This window comes from Mesocricetus auratus, unplaced genomic scaffold (genome assembly GCF_017639785.1).
Source record: "Mesocricetus auratus isolate SY011 unplaced genomic scaffold, BCM_Maur_2.0 Super-Scaffold_2245, whole genome shotgun sequence".
NCBI classification, from domain to species: Eukaryota; Metazoa; Chordata; class Mammalia; order Rodentia; family Cricetidae; genus Mesocricetus; species Mesocricetus auratus.
In genome coordinates, this window is record NW_024429180.1 from 28294100 (window position 1) to 28312529 (window position 18430).

The window sequence follows — 18430 nt, forward strand, 5'->3', positions numbered from 1 at the left end:
ATATCTCCTAAATTTTCTCATGAAAAACAATGTAAGATGTTGCAGCATAATCCATGCCTTTAGGGGTCTATGTTCTTATATCATCTTGTCAGTTGGGAAAAGCATTGGGAATTTGAATCAAGTAAGGCATTTTCAGTGTCTGGTCACTGCAGCTCTTAATGAAATGTTGCTACTTTTAATTTCCAGTGACACTTTGCTTGTCACTTGCCAAGCTTGCACATTTGAAGCAGCATCTCATTAGACAAACTGCCAGTACTAATAGTCTATATTTATTCGCTATAAATTTTTGCATAAGCTGTAGATAGTAATTCAAGCTGATTTTTTGTGTTTAAAGATGTGGAAGATGTAATAAAAAGAGTAGATGGAGTATATGTTATAAAATTTAGTATTTTCATAAATTCTGGAAGACAACATATTATCTGGGTGACTTTGAAAGTTTTACTTCATATAGTATGACTATGATTTTGTTCCTCAAGATTTACTTCTATTGAATATGCTTCGACCTGGAAGGTATCAAATATATTCTGAATAGTCCTCTATGTTTTCATACTTGATCAGTTTTCATATTTGATTCACTTTGTGTTAGAAGTTATGCTGAAAGTCACACAAAGTTTTTCAGCACTGATATAATTCCTTGATTGGAGTGATTTTTGAATCATAATAATACCATGTGATTTAAATTATTGCATTTGCTTAGAAATAAAGTGAAAATAGTCAGATGATAAACATAATATCTTATGAGTTCCTCTTGCATTTGGTTAATTAATTCATAACTCTAAGCCTGAAAGACTTGTATTGAATCTGCATCTTAGAATTTACAAAGAAGTTACTTTTCAACTTATATATAATACTTTATCAAAGAATGGTTCAAACATATACAGAATTTATACTTAATATTCACCATTCCCTAAAGTGATTTTAATGATTATTTTTAAATGAGTAGATTACTGGTATAAAAGACTTACATATCATCGAAATCTTTTGGAATTTTACATTCTATTAATAAGCACACACTTAGGTATATTGCCAATGTCTCTTATAGCCTTGGATCAAGTTAGTTTCTCTCCCCCTTTTCTTTGTAAATCCCTAATGGAATTGCGGAATGTATGGTGGGTCAGCCAGATGTCTCAGTGGATAAAGTTGTTTTCTTAAAAGCAAGTAAAGCTGATTTCCAATGTAAGTTCCAGTACATTCTGGTCCATCCTGATAACAAGATGGATCCATTGCTTTATGCAGCAACTTGTGACCTGATGATATAAAACTTGGAAGGCTGTTTTATGTGGCATTATATGTATGGCATAATTGTTATATGAGCTGATAATATTCCTTCTGCTCTGGAGCCTTGATGGTGAGAAAGAAGAGCTATTCTACCCTCAGTACCTAGATGCACATTATAAAACAAGCTTAATTACTCTGCTTATATTCTCGCTCTCTCTCTCCCTCTCTCTCTCTCTCTCTCTCTCTCTCTCTCTCTCTCTCTCTCTCTCTCTCTCTCTCTCTGTGTGTGTGTGTGTGTGTGTGTATGAAAAGCAATGCACCACGATCCTGTTTCCCACATGTCAGGAGCCATAAGAGTTACAACAGGTGGCAGCTAATGTTCAGATATCAACTCACCATAGGCAAGGCTATCTGATGGAAGATTATTCCTCTCCATACAGGTTCTGCAGGATCATCGACTCTGACATCTTTTGCTCACATTTGATGAAATGGCTTGATGTCTCCACAGGCACTTCATGAGATGGATATATGTAATCTCACGATTGCGTCTCAATCTATTGGGCACAATTTGCCATGCACGGGTATATTGGGTCACCCTGCACACACTCTATGGGATCCCCAGTGAGAATTTAGTCACATAGTCAAAAACCTTGGTTCCCACAGTCTCATCTCCACTTAGTTCCCTTAGAAAGACTTAGATGTGCACCCAAAGTCCATCCAACAATGAGAGATGCACTCTCAGCCTGGACTCTTGGGGGAGGGTCTAGGCCTTGCCCTGGATGAAATGACAGACTATGGACACATCCATGAAGAGTCTCACCCTCCCTGGGGAAATGAGGGGGTTGGTGGGAGGGCATGTGGGAGGAGGGGAAGGAAAGGGAGCGGGACCTGGGATTGACATGTGAAGTAACCTTGTTTCTAATCTAAATTTAAATTTAAAAATAAAAATAAAAAACCAACACAGTAAAGAATAAATATTAAAATAAAAAGTTTTTGTCCCCCCCAAAAAAGAAAGACTTAGATGCCTGCTCACTGCAATTATCTTCGATTTGACAGGACATTTGGTCAGAAGAGGAGTCCTTCAAGTGGATCACCTTCTGAACCTTCAAGATAGACGTGGGATGTACCAGCTTGTTTAATTCTTAGTCTGTTCTTATGACCCTGAAAAATGCAAGTCCTGAAACCTTGCAATTGCTAGAGAGAATTGCCTTTGTTTTGTGTGTATATATATGTTGGAAACTTTACATCACGTGTACATCAATAAATAAAGAAACTGATGCAGAGAAGTATGTAGTGGAGAGTTAATCTCACCCTCAGAGCATTCTAAGACGAATGCTTGTTGTAAACCTTCATCTGAGGCCTTAGGGGGCACTGAGGCTGGTACTCAGAGGCCCCACGATACCCACATCTAAGAAATATGCTTGGCATCTGACTTGCACTACAAGATCATGTGAGAAAATACATTTTAACATAATTTTTATTGGATAAAAAGCATCTTAAAGTTATAATTTCACCCTATTTGATAATAAAAAACACCTGATATTTTCAAATAGAGGGAAAACAAATGTCTTGTCGTCAGTTCTGATTTTCTTCCTATTCCTCGGGATCTCACATAAAGTCTCACTTTGCTGTTCTACACATGATGTCATACTCTGATTTCCATCAGCACGTCATTGTACGTGTGCATTCTGTATATGCATATTTTCTCCTTTTGTTGCAATCAACAGTTTACTTGAGTGCAATATCCTCTTCTGTTTTTACAATGTTCCTCCAAGGTGTTGTAAACATGAAACATCTCAAATTCTGTTTCCTATAATATTGACTAATATTTACTGGTATTTTGAATTATATTTTCAGATGCTATTTATGAAAATTGAGTTGTTTTAGAACCTTTTCCTTAAGAGCATACCCAGATGTTCTTTAATGTTACATAACAGTAGATTATATGCCTTTAAAATAATAATGTATAAGAATATGTATATACAGCCGGGCGTTGGTGGTGCACGCCTTTAATCCTAGCACTCGGGAGGCAGAAGCAGGCAGATCTCTGTGAGTTCGAGGCCAGCCTGGTCTACATAGCAAGTTCCAGGACAGCCTCCAAAACAATACAGAGAAACCCTGTCTCGAAAAAAAAAAGAATATGTATATGCATATATAGATACCTATGATGTCAACCAAGTTATTAAGAAAAGGATTACACAACATTATGCAGTGAGCATACCTCTATATGTTCTTATGTAGCTGCTTCTCTCATACACGTCTGTCTTTGTCCAGGTTTATATTAAGTAGTGTCTCATTATGGATTATAGATATAATTCTGTCAACTCTTTTGCTTTCTTTGCATACTAGCTTAATTTTATGTTTGTTTCACTTATATTTATTACAAATGCTGCTAGGTATTGTAACTAACTTGCAGCTTAACTTTTGATTTAATGCAATAAGTCTTATGGAGATATAGTTATCAAAGTTAATTTTAATGACAATAGTTGTTTCTAGGAAATTTCCAACAAGGTATTAAGATACATTATAAAATGAATATGATTTTCCAGAGTTATTTTTCTAATTTTCTACAGTATTTACAAATAATTTTGTTCGTATCATTTTATATTTAGGTGTTCTTAACTCCCGTCTTAGAAATTTTCAAACTCCTTGTTACTATAAGCTGTCTCAGGGCTTTCAGGTATGTGCATACATGTCTGTAATGTATGGGGTTTCTATGTGTAATATGTAAGTGTGGTGTGTGGTCTATTTATTCATGATGCCAAGTGTGTATTACATCATGTGTAGCAAGTATGTGTTTAACATAAGGCATGCTACATAGTATGCCGTAAGTATATGCGTGACGTGTATATGTGATGTGGGGTTTGATGTGTGCATAATATGTGGTGTATTTACTGAGTTTGCTGACATGCATGTGTAATTTACTCTAAATCTATAACCCTACTTGTTTAAACGAGGGAGTTTTTTGATTCTTTTGGGCACTTGAGGGCACCAATAGCCTGCTTCAGTGGTTTCAGAGCATTCAGATAGTAGTATGATATCTGTCAATAAAACCTGATGACTGTATGTGTCTAGAGCTGTGAAATCCCATAATTTGAGTTAGGTATGTTATATCCTATGCTTATTTGCTGATTAAATGACAAAAATGTATTTATGGGTCTTGGATCCCATAAAAATTGCCTATCGAAGTGCTATGTCAGAACTCATTCTCAGACGTTTTTGAACTTTGCCAGAGTAAGAGCTAATTAACTCTTGTGTCTGTGCAAAGTGAAATCTGAAGCCTGTAATCAAAATCATCTAATTGCTTTTACCAATATCCTCTGAGTTGTAATTAATAGTGATCCTCAAGCCATAAGATGTTTATACCAATATCTTCCATCTCTTTACTGTCATATTTAGAAAACAGCGGGAGGTTTCCAATTGTTTTACGCACTCTCTCTCTCTGGGAAAGTTTGACCTGGCTCAAAGTGACAAATACTGCTCCTGTCACATAATTAAGAAACTCTTGAACTCTGTCTTATAATCTGGATGTGACCTCTGGAAAAGGAAGAGCATTACTATGTCTTAGAGAACTAGATGTGTGCCAGAAATAGAATTGCGTCATTATGGCTCATTTTGCCGCATATTCCTTTCATCCCTTATGCCTCATCACAAACATCCTTTGGACACCACACACAAACAATTTCTCTGTAAAACAAGACTAAAAGAACTATGAAAGAACATTAACAATCACTATTTCAGTACATAATGTGAGATTTTTGAAGGTGATTTTTAACTTTTTCATTCCTCTAAGTTGTAGCTTGTCTTATTAGAATGATTGTCTTCAGTTTTTCTTTCCCTATTACAGCACTTGTTGTTATTTAAACCACGAACTTGTACCATATCAACCACCCTCACTCTGCTCTGAGTGCGTGACAGGGAAAAGTGATATTATCACAAAAGATGACAACTTATATTCATCTATTATGCAAAGTGACCCAGATGATCAGTTTTGTGTTGCAAATTGTAAAAAAGGAAAAGGTTCAGCATGTCAGCTAAATGGGAAAAAGTATTTTTATGAATTCATTGACCTTTCCATTAATATCATAACAGAGCATAATCACTAAGCCTTTTAAATTAGCAAGGTAGCTCAGCACAAAACACTGGAGCAATCTGAGGAGCTTTGTTGCCAGAGCAAGAGCATGACACTGGGACTAAAGGGTAAATGAGAATCATGTTTAACGATGACCTTTCCATCTCATGGCTGCACACCACGTGGCTGGTCTTTCTGTCTATTGCTGTGATAGAACTTATTAAAATTAATTGTATTCTATTTTAGATGTTAAGAATCTGCAGTTTATAATCTTTACTATTTACTGGGATTGTCTTTCCTTCTGTCATGGATGATATGTCACAATTAAATTATGATTGAAATGATAATCATAAATAAAAAAGCTTATATCCTTATTAAATACTACAAATTAATATTATAAAAATGTTATAGCATAAATAAGGAAAGAAATTAAGAGTAATAAAATAATGCTAGACAGATTTTTGAAGCAAATACACGTCTGCTAATTTAATTTGAGGAAATATTCTCATGTCTAAAGCTATTGTTCCCATTTTTTTAGAGGTAATATACCTAGAAAATAAGTTATTGTTCATTTAATTATCAATATTACTGGGAATGGTTTTTAGTTAATTTCAAACTCCTTGACCTGTGTGGATCTTTGTGACCGCCACAGCCAGCAGAGTATTGTTCCCCATGAGGCAAAAATGATTTCCAGTTCTATATGACTCAGTAGCATGTGTTGTTTCAAACTTCATGAGGCTGAGACTGGGCAGTGTCTTTTAGGCATTCTTCAGTACATCACAAGTTGGAAAATATTTTCCTGGTGGCAATTAACTCATTCCTACATGCACAATAAAGATTAAGGCACGACAACACCTAAACTCTTTAAAAAGTACATATCGCTTCTTTCATAAAGATGGATTGTATAGGTTGATTACATGTAACTTCTTAAGGGTCTGAGGAGGATATACCATAGTCTGGGTCATTCAGACTATGCAAAGGTAAGAAGGCTATTAACCACTTCCATTCCCATTTGTAAAGTATGTGCAGCATCCTCCATGAGGATGGATATTCTCTTGACTGGTTTCACTAGCTCTTATCTGTGAACACAAGGATCTCATTCCATCTATATCTACCAACAAGAAAGTAGGGAGTTAGTGATAATTATCCAATGAACTATCCAGTATGAATGATCACTATGTGTCCTGCTGCAGAAAGAAAAATGGCTTTCTTCAATAATATCCAGATATTTAGATGAATCTTTGATGTTTAATGTTTCTGTATCTTGTACACAATATTAGAATAGGTATATATCCTTATTTAAAAGATAAATATGTTCATATGAGTTGACAAATATTCAAATGCCTTTTGTTTTGCACACATACATATTCTTCTCATCGTACACAGAAACAGGTGTATACATTTACGCAACAGGCATATACAAACATATCATATAGATACAGGATTATGCAATTTAATATATTACATATATCAAAAGAAACACTATGTTCTTGATATGTGCAATAAATAAAGCTATTTAACCTTTTAAGCATCTTTAGAAGTTTGTAATATTTTTTTATTCAGTCACTAATACCCTCTCTTGTCTTCCCACTCCAGGTATCTTCCCTCTTCCCACATTGTCCTTCTACATTTATTAATTTATTTATTCATTTATTATTTAATGATCAAATGAACTGGATTCTAGATGAAATGTCACTACTTTAGCATAGATCAATCACTAATGACCATGCCTTTGAATAAAATTTCTTTGTTTGCTTGCGATGACCATTGACTATAAATACTCAAGTAGTACTAGGGTTCTCATAAACACCACTCCATTGTTTTCCTCTTTTCATTCCCCCCTCTAATTTTCTGCCCTAAAAGTCATCAGAGTTGGGGAGTTAGTGGGTCTTTCTCTGAGGTATGACCAGCCACTGAGAAGCACAGTCTTGCATAAGTCTTGGGTCTGTAATGACAACTACTATGACATGAAGAGAAGAAACAGGTAACACTTTACCTCCTTCCTCTGCCTCATGATGTTTCTCAAGCCATTTTCCATGGTATTCCTTGACATGCAGAAGGTAAGATGTAAAGGTTTCATTTATGACTGAACTTTCACCCGGCTTAGTCTTATCTCTTTGAATATTTATGAACCTGTGCAGATACTGCTGCTCACTGAAACAAAGACAGACCTCCAAATAAAGCTGAAAGTAGCACTTGGTCTATTGACACAAACATAAATTTTAGGTATCAATTTAATAGACATACTGTTATTAGAAATTTGGGGAGTCTCAACAATGTCAGCATGCCATACTGGTGAAATCCAGTCTCAGTTAGGAATTTCTTGGCTTTTTAAATATGATTAATGAATGGACTCAAATGTAAGAATGGGATCATACCCATTTTAGCTTGAAAGCAAACTCTCAGGACAAGTTGACTGTAAATCTTGGCAGCTACCCGCAGGAGGAAAATGGATAGGAGAAAATGTCATGTCCTTTGAGTTAAGCTGGCATGGATGCTAGTCCCACAGCTGAGAAGCAGCCACAAGAAAGTTGGAAGGTGGGGAAGAAAAAAAACAAAGGCCAAAAGGACTGGGGAACACATGCTTAGATAAGGACGAAAAAAGAAAAATATTCAATTTTTTCTGAATAAATTGGGAAACAAGGCAAAGGTATATTGCAGCATGGCCACTTGAACATAGCTGGGTTAAGTGCTTTGGGAAAGATGCATATTATCTCATTAATGTACTAAATTTTCCTCATGTCTTCTTAGTATAAGATGATCCAGGATCCCTGGTCTAAACTTCATGACCAGCCTTTCATGAAGGTCTCCAGTGAGGCCTGATATAACAAAAGGAAATGCTTTTCCATGAGGTAACTTTACTGCCTCTCTAACATCGTGTCAAATTAGCAAAGCATAAGTACCAGTTTCTCGGATTGTACATGGCTGTCTGTGCTTTCTTAAGTGTATATCATTGCTGCTACTATTATTATATGCAGTAGTGTAACAAATAGAGGGGGGAAAATCAAAATACTCAGGTGAAGTTTGAAATAAAAGTATCAGAAATTGTCTTGGGAATGTGAAAACAGACATACACCTAAAATTTGAAATAATGAGACTATAATAAATGTATGGATGTCTGCAAAGGTGTTGACTCTGAATAAATTTAAATTATTTCAGACACAATTTGAATGGAGTTTCCTGAGAAGAGATTTAACAGAGTGGAAATTTAGATCATCAGATGTAAGTTCAGGAAAGAGAAAATGCTAGAATTTCATTTAAAGAATGACACTAGCAAAGGTGAACACTATTAGTCAGGAAGGAAAGGTAATAAACATGGGAAAGTCTATTTTAAGAAGCCACAGTAGTGAGTGCAGCATAGGTCCTTCCCTGGGGATATCCTGGTGAGGATAATACCTTCAGCTGTACACAATACCTCACAGTTTGGTAATGTGCAGTTGTCATTCTATAATAACTTACATTACTGAAGTTCTGTACTTTTTTACTCAAGAAACACCAGGGTTGATACTGAGTTTCCAACCAAGTCTATGCCTTCCAAGTTGCTACCAACAGAAACCAATCCTATATTAAAAAATTAGTGAACATGTGTGGTGGTGGAGCAGGCCTTTAATCTCAGCACTCAGGAGGCAGAGGCAGGCAGATCTCTGTGAGTTCAAGCCCAGCCTGGTCCACAGAGTGAGTTCTAAGACAGCCAGTACTGTTTCACAGAGAAACCCTGTCTTGTAAAAAACAACCAAAAAACAGAATTAGTGAATAATAGAAACATTAAAGTATAGGAAACAATAGATATTGAGAACAGGTCTGTATTATGCTACATGTTGAATCATTTTAAATTAAAATGTGTGTATATGTGTACAAATTAACATTCCCGAAGCATTATTTTTTCTTGATACTGACACATTATAAATTTTAAATGAGTACAAGCATTTCAACTATACTATGAAACACAAACATACTTGGACTTCAAGGCAAATTAATTTTTTTCTTTGAATTCATTCATTATTGGTGTTCCTTTGGTTGAGCATAGTCTGCATGTTGGTCTTGTCCTTATATCTATACATGAGAAACTCGTAATTGAAGAATCATTACCACACCTTATATTTTCAAATATTTATTCGAGTCTGTAATTTAGTGAGAGATCTGGAACCACTTATAACAAGAGGCATGTGATCAGTACTTAAAAAGATTCATCTTTGGAGAACAGCCATGATCTGCCACGCATGGTTGCTTCACCATAGGAAAGAAGTAGCTGCCTGGTAACCTAATCACTCTACCACCTTCTCTATTATCCAATACTTGGCTCCACGTCAAGTCATATCAATTTTCACTATATGATAAAATGCAACAACAAATTGGTCCATTGACTAGTATGTCATTTCTCAAATAGAATGTCTCTCAGAAATATCTTTTATTTTTTTGATTGATACAAAATCTTAGCTCAATTTAGGAAACATATTTCTAATTCATAATTGAGGATTTTGGTCTTCAAACATTATCAGTATTCTACCTACCAGTTAAACAATCATTTTAATTAGTGCATGACATCAATGTAAATGTTTATTCCGTCAAACAATTTCTTTGACATCAACCTCAGGCTAATTCATTTCCTTCTCATAGTAATTTGCATGTCACTCCCAAAGAAGATGTTAGAAGCAATTAAGTAATTAGTCACTAAAATAGCTGTTCCATCAATATTTGGAAATATGATTTATTTAAAGACTCATGAGACTATATCTTGTGTCTAAGTTAGCTCCACTTTTTACTGGAGGTAGGTAAGTATGTGCCTTACATGTTTGTGGAATAGAAGTAAGAAACAGGAAAGGGGAAGAAAGTGAAGGAAGTATAGAATGAAAAGAAGTGGATGGTGAAGTTAGGGTTGTTTTACCATCCCTACTTCCATCATTGTTTATGGAAGGGTTGTATTCATAGGGCAATGCACAAAATCTGTACTGCTTTTATGCCAATAATCTCTTTTTAAGTCAATTACTTTTTGTTCAGTTTTCCAGTAGATTGTCCATTCTACTAGTTATTTTAAAAGTAGCCCTTTTCTCTAGAAAAGCAAACAATAATTGATCAACATTGAATTAGTAATTATGTATAATTTATAACCTCGTGGTCAATAGGTGATCAAACGTTTAGTTAGATTTTTTTTTGGCATCAGAGTTCAATGGATACTCTATTGTGAATACACATACACACACATACACACACACACACACACACACACACACACGATGTAATGGTACGTATTCATCCACTGATACTGTCTGATTCTTCAAGCTAGACTCTCATCACCGCTTATTTGTCTCTCTAACCTTCTCTGTAATTGTTCAAGAGAAGTGTCTGCAGACCAGCTTAATCAGGTTTTGATACAAGAACATGGGGTGAGATGTTAATGTGGCATCTTTGAGTATATAAACAAGCATTTTCCTTTAATATGCTCTTCCTTCATCGGACATAAACTTCCATAGATGGAGCAGTAATTTTGGCAGCTTGTGACATTCATTATCCTTTTTGCTTATCTTCTGTAGCAAGATTTTCCTAGTGGCAGCTCTGTTTATTCCCCACTGAGTTCTGTCAAAGCAAATGTCATGTAAGTATATCACCAGGTAACCTTAAAAAAAGGTTTTTTTCCTTTTTTTGCCACAACTTTATTTTATGAAGTCCTTTGTATGGCAAAGTCAACTCAAAGCCCTGTCAAGACTGAAAACAAAACAAAAGCCAAGCAGTCAGGAAAATCAATGATCTTTCAAATAATCCAAGATTAAATCAAATTAAATTGCTTTCAGCTTAAACTCTAAAGCAAGGCAGGTGGTTGCGCTTTTAAGAAGCCTACAAAGACTAAACTCTATATACTTCAATTTATAGTGGGAGCATCCATGAGAAATGATTAGTGATTTACCCAAAGTCTAAATAAACACTAGGAATAGGCTCACACAATATGAACACTAAAATGTTCATAGTCCTCTAGACTAAATGGGCAGTTGACAATAGAAAAACATAGATTCTGATATTTTCCTCCTAAATGTAACAAGAATCGTGTTCTGAAATTTTGCTTTGAGTCCAGCAGTACTGAGGAAGCATGCCACAGACTCTGCTTTCTTCACTCAAGAACAAAACATAAAGTCAAAACAGATGTAAGCTTTTTTTCTATTTCTTTTTTATTTTTAAATTTAAATTAGAAAAAAAGGTTGCTTCACATGTCAATCCCAGCTCCCTCTCCTTCCCCTTCTCCCAGCCCTCCCACCAATCCCCCCATTCCCTCTTCCCCCAATCCCCACCACTTTCTCCAGGGAGGGTGAGGTCCTCCAAGAGGGATCTCTAGAGGTTGTCATTTCATCTAGGGCAGGTCCTAGGCCCTCCCCCAATAGTCCAGGCTGAGAGAGCATCTCTCATTGTGGGATTAACACCCAATGTACATTTGTGTGGCAGGAATAAATACTGATCTTCTACCCAAGGCCCCGCAGATTGTCTAGGCCTCCTCACTGTCACCCACATTCAGGGGGTCTGCATCAGTCCCATGCTGGATTCCCAGCCTAGTAGATCAAATACACACATAATTTAATTGTATCTTAAGTCCTAAAAACAATGCTGCCCACAATAAAATTATCTCATTGAAGCCTGCTTTAGCTTTCTAACATCCTAAAGGCAAATATTTATATAGAGTGTTTCTACAAGATTATTGTTATGTCTTAAAACATGAGTAAAAATTGCTACCAATTGTCTAAATAAACAAATACGTTATAAAAAAACAGTATGAGAATAGAGGACATCAAGAAAAGAGATACCTTAATAGAGGGGACCATTATAGGTTTAAAGAGAAATCTGGCACAAGGGAAATCTACAGAGAATCACAAGGATGATCCCCACTATGAATTTCAGCAGTAATGGAGAGGCTACCTCAAAAGCCCTTCCCCTATAGTGAGATTAATGACTGCCTTAAATGCCATCCTAGAGCTTTCATCCAGTAGCTGATGGGAGCATAAGCAGAGATTCACAGCTAAGCACGGAGCCGAACTCCTAGAATCCCCTTGTGGAGAGCAAGGTGTGATGAGCAAAGCAGTCAAGACCAGGCTGGAGAAACCCATAGAAGCAGCTGACCTGAACAAGGGGGAGCTCATGGACTCCAGACTGAGGGCTAGGAGTGCAACATTGGACTGATCCAAACCCCCTAGGCTTAAGTGTCACTTAGGAGGCCTGGGCAATCTATGGGATCTCTGGTGGTGGGTCAGTATTTATCACTAGTGTACAAATGGACTTTGGGAGCCCGTTTCCTTGAAGGTGGGAAATATAGCGTACTGTCTCAGGCTATATGCATGGGGAGGACCTAGGCGCTGCTCCAAATGACATTATAGACTTTGATGATCCCCAAAGTAAGGCCTCACCGTCCCTAGGGATTGGATGGGTGATGGATGGGGGTGTCAGTGGGAGGCATCAGAGAATGGGAGGGAGAGGAAACTGGGATTGATATGTAAAAAAGATTGTTTCTAATTTAAATAAAAATTATATATAAATAAACTGTATTAGAAGTATTTTTGCTGTTTGCTAAACTCATTTTAGACACTTTTCTTGAAATATTTATTTCTTCTAAACATTGCCAAAATATATTCTATTATGTTACTTCCCCATTTTATCAATGACAGACATTCAATGTATTGAATGGGATATTATAGATACTTCTGAAAAGTAATGAAATGGCTTTTGTGACCACAATCATCTCAGTATCTAATGACGAAATTATTTGGCAGTACAAAACTATATAGTCTTGGAAACATTTGGTCTTTTTACTATTTACATGTTATGTTAAAAAAAATTAGTGGGAACCAAAATGTAATTCTGAACAGAGGGAATCTATGCGTCACTACAGGAGAATCAAACACAGCTTTGCTTTGATTTCTTTTTTTTTACAAAAATGAATTTTTATTTATTTCTGAAACAATGAGAGTTTCTAAGGCAAAATTAGAGTTTGCTTCTCTTAACTCAAAGGGTTCAGAATATGGAGAAATTCAGGGCAAAATTGGCAAAATATTTACATTAATAAAATCATAGAAAGGCATTCTTTAAGTACCATTGCATATTTATCTGTTTTAAAGATTTATTTCTGTTATCTCATTTATGTGTGCATGTTGTATCCCATGTGTGTGCAGACACTTGTGGAATTCTGAAGTGGCTATTGGATTCCCAGAAGCTGAAGCTACAGGCCAGTGTGAGCAGCCTACTAGGAACTACACTGATCCTCTGAAAGGGTGGTTAGTGTTCCTGAATCCTATGACATCACTACAGTCCCTCCAGATCCATGTACAGTACAGAGAGAGCACAGTTCAGGCCCATATGTTCAAGCTAATGTGACAGTAGAATTTACCACAATTAACTTTAGATAAGGTTGTGATCTGATTCTCTACCTGCATATTAAGTCTCTGACTTCACACAATTTACATGGACAATTAGAAATATTTCTATTTTTGTTGGCTGGGCGTTCATATTTTTGTAACATTTTTATTTATTCCTTGAATTTTTTTTTATATTTTTTATTTTAATTTTAAATAGCTTGTTTTACATGTCAATCCCAGTTCCCTCTCCCTCCCCTCCTCCCGCACTCCCATTCCCCCCCCACCCTCCCACCCTATTGCCAAATCCTTCCACATAGGGGATATCTAGAGTCTGTCATTTTACTCTGGGTAGGGTCCAGGCACTCCCCCTAAGAGTTCAGGCTGAGAGAGCATCCGTCTTTGTGCTATAAGCACACGAAGACTGTTTGTATATCAGGGATAGACACTGATCCACAGCTCAGGGCCCCATAGGTTGCCCAGGCCTTCTCGCTGAAACTCACATTTTGGGGGTCCAGATCAGTCCCATGCTGGCCTCCCCACTGTCGGTCTGGGGTCCAAGAGCTCTCCCCTGTTCAGATCAGCTGTCTCTGCTGGTTTTGCCAGCCCATTCTTTGCTAATTTGCTCATCACTCCTCTCTCTCTGTCACCGGGTTCCTTGGGTTCAGTTCAGTGATTAATTGTGTGTTTGCCTCTGCTTCCATCAGTCACAGGATGAAGGCTCCCGGATGGTTATAGACATCAAGTTCATTATCAGGAATGGGCATTCGAGGTGGTCTCTCCACTATTGCTTAGCTTGCCAATTGGTGTTATCCCTTTAGATCACTCGAGGTCACTCTGGTGCCTGATCTGTATTCGATCCTATGATTCCCTCTTCCCCCTATTTTACCCCCACCCCCTCAACTTCCTGTTCCCCCATGACCAACTCTCTTCCTCTTCACCCGCTCTCTTCTTCCCAGGTCCCACTCCCTGCCAAAGCTCGCTGTGTTCCCAATCCATTCAGAGGATCTTGTCTCAATCCTCTTCTCTTGGGTACTATGCATATATGCATATCTTTTAGGTTCTTTCCTGTTTCCCAGACTCTCTATCAGTGGAAGTGCAGACTGGCACTATCCTGATCCATGTCTAAAATCCATATATGAGTGAGTACATACCATGTTTGTCTTTTTGCGACTGGGTTACCTCACTCAGGATGGTTTCTTCCAGTGCTATCCATTTCCCTGCGAATTTCAAGATTCCATTGTTTTTTTCTGCTGAGTAATACTCCATTGTGTAAATGTACCACATTTTCTCTATCCACTCTTCAGTTGAGGGGCATCTAGTCTGCTTCCAGGTTCTGGCTATTACAAATAATGCTGCTATGAACATAGTGGAGCAGATGCCCTTGTTGTATGAACTTGCCTCATTTGGATATATGCCTAAGAGTGGAATTGCTGGGTCTAGTGGTAGATTAATTCCCATTTTCCTGAGGAAACTCCATACTGATTTCCAAAGAGGCTGTATGAGTCGGCACTCCCACCAGCAGTGGAGGAGTGTTCCTCTCTCTCCACATCCTCTCCAGCATAAATTGTCTTCGGTGTTTTTGATTCTAGCCATTCTGACAGGAGTAAGATGGTATCTCAGAGTTGTTTTGATTTGCATTTACCTGATGGCTAAGGATGTTGAGCACTTTCTTAAGTGTCTCTTGGCCATTTTAGCCTCCTCTACTGAGAATTCTCTATTTAGCTCTGTACCCCACCTTTTAATTGGATCCTTTGGTGTTCTGGAGACTTGTTTCTTGAGTTCTTTGTAAATTTTGGAGATTAGCCCTCTGTCAGATATAGGGTTAGTGAATATCTTTTCCCATTCTGTGGACTGCCTTTTTGTCTTGTTGACTGTGTCCTTTGCCTTACAGAAGCTTTTTAGTTTCAGAAGGTCCCATTTGTTAATTGTTGATCTCAGTGCCTGTGCCACTGGTGTTATGTTTAGGAAGTTGTCTCCTGTACCAACTCGTTGAAGAGTATCTCCCACTTTCTCTTTTAAAAGTTTCAGTGTGGCTGGATTTATGTTGAGATCTTTGATCCATTTAGACTTAAGTTTTGTACAAGGCGATAAACATGGATCTATCTGCAGTCTTCTGCATACCAGTACCCAGTTATGCCAGAACCATTTGTTGAAGATGCTTTCTTTTTTCCATTGTACAGTTTTAGCTTCTTTGTCAAAAATCAAGTGTTCATAGGTGTGTGGGTTAAAATTAGGACTTTCGATTCGGTTCCATTGGTCTACCTGCCTATTCTTGTGCCAATACCAAGCTGTTTTAAGGACTATAGCTCTATAATAGAGCTTGAAGTCAGGTATGGTGATGCCTCCTGAAGTTCCTTTATTGTATAGGGATGTTTTGGCTATCCTGGGCCTTTTGTTTTTCCATATAAAGTTGATTAATGTTCTTTCCAGGTCCTTGAAGAATTGTGATGGAATTTTGATACGGATTGCATTGAATCTGTAGACTGCTTTCTTTAACATGTCTACAGTGAGACCAATAGGTCACTGATGTATGCCTGGACAATAATCCCTTCCTCCACCATTTCTGGTTCTCCAGACAGGCTCTACAGAAGAGTCACATGCTGCTAAATTTCTTAATTCTGTCAATAGGTCCAGACTGGAGCACCTGTATGAAGCTAGCTGTTCATGCCGCTTCCCTTTCCCTTGTATTAAAACTCTTATTGTAACACATGTGTGTGTCCTGGGAGAAACACTGCTACTTCATCATATATCCTAAGGAACCGTTTGATGTTTGATCAATCCATGGACCTTAGAAATGAAAGAAGCTATTCCACATAAAGCAAAATAACTGAGTGTATATACAGTTAAATCATTTTACCAGATGGAGAAAATCACTAATACTTTAACTTGGCACCATTCTCCTGCATTTCCAAAATACAAAATAACATTATTGCTGCTGTGCTCTGGAATTGTTCCTTTCCCCTTTAACTTCTTTGTAGAACCCTGATGTCCTTATTATCAGTTTGTATCTAAATCAGTTTCTGTGAGCTTTGTTTCTTGCAAGATGATTATGTTGGTAACCAATATTAATTTAGGTAAAGGAAAAAGTAATGAATCATTAATTCCTCCAGAAAACATGTGCTCTGATATAGTTAACTATAATGTATTGTTAAAAGTCAAAATTATACATGGCTTGAAGAAGATAAAATTTATCAACTTATTTTGAAAATCCAGTATTGAACTCTGAGATTCCAGAAAATCAACTTTCAGTTTCTGACAGATGTCACTTTTCCATTTACCATCCTGAAGACTGATATTCAAAGAAAAATTTTAGGATTAAGCATGCAATAATCTCTTCGATGTCTTAACTGAGCCTCAACGTGATAACAGTAAATCATATTCACTCATCAGTTTTCCAATTATGTTTCTCCTATTTGATTAATTTCCTCATTAGTGTAATAATTGGTAATCATAAAATCATTTTCTTACCTCATTACCACACCAAATAATTCCTGCTGATTCCTTATCATTGTCTTCCTGTTCTGCCTCTAATCAATTCACATCAAAAATAAGTGGCTTCTAATGACTCATGTACATGCATTTAAAAAGACCAAAATGAACTTCTAATAACTAGAAAACTCTCCCCTGCTGCCTAGATTTCATAAAGCTATGGTTCTAATGCATGCATTTGATACAGCACTCAATAATTCCTAAGGCAATAGTGGCAAGACTGTTTATGGGATAACTAACAGCTCTGGATTGTAGTTGAGGTCTGCTTTCTGGGAGGGATCTCATGGCTGGTACTGTAACTGTGGTCAAAATTAATGGCTAAGGAAGCCATGGGAATTCAGGTGATGATGATTTTGTTATTTTGTTAGAAGGTCATATTGTCAAACTGCCTTTGAAATATTGTTTATATTCATACATGTGTGTGCTCTAAACTTGAGGAAGATAAAATTCTTATTTACTAAATAGTAGTTACTAAAGAGCCTCATATCTGTTCAAAGTAGTGAAAAAAACACCTGTGGGTGCTCGGTTATATGAGTAAACGCCTATATTGACACCCTCAAATAAATACAAAGATACAAGAAATCATCATGGAAGAGGAGGCAGAAAGAACGAAAGATTGGGAACATGGCAAGTAGTAATACAAAATGCTATTCAATGGACAGGACATGGCTGTCATACATAGGATCTGTCTGCAACTGTAATTACAGGTACATGGCCTTCATAGCCTTAGTCCAGTTCAAGAACCCAGCACAGTGTAGGGAGAGTCTTCAGGGTTCCTACTAGGACCTGAAGAACTATGGTCAACTGATGGTTGTTTGGGCTGTAATAGACATTAATTTTCTTCAGGAGCTTGGTGACTGGCAGTTTTCTCATGTCACAGTGGGTAAACCCACAGCCAGGCAAAACCAATTTGACTCAAGTAATATTTAAAAAACCATCAGTTGAGTGTGGATGTGTTCCAATCTCCAAGATTGTTTGGTGGTCAGGGATACTTTTGACCCTGTTTCTCCTTCTGTAGTCAGAGACGATCAGTTTGTTATACATTCTATATCAAAGGGTGCTTAGTTTCTTACTGGCTTCTAGGACAGCAATTTCTTTGTTCTTAAAGTTAGATGCAGAATGAATCTGCTATGAATGGTACAGATCCTCTTCTTGTGACTCCAGGAACGGGCCCCATCAGACTGTTAAATGGTTCCGCATAAAATGGCTATCGACACAGGAACGGCTGACTGACAAGAAGTTAAAGCCTGTCAGTCATCTGTTCCTGTGAGTCATTGTACTCATTATTTGTTATTGAATGCAAATGAAGCAACACATGACT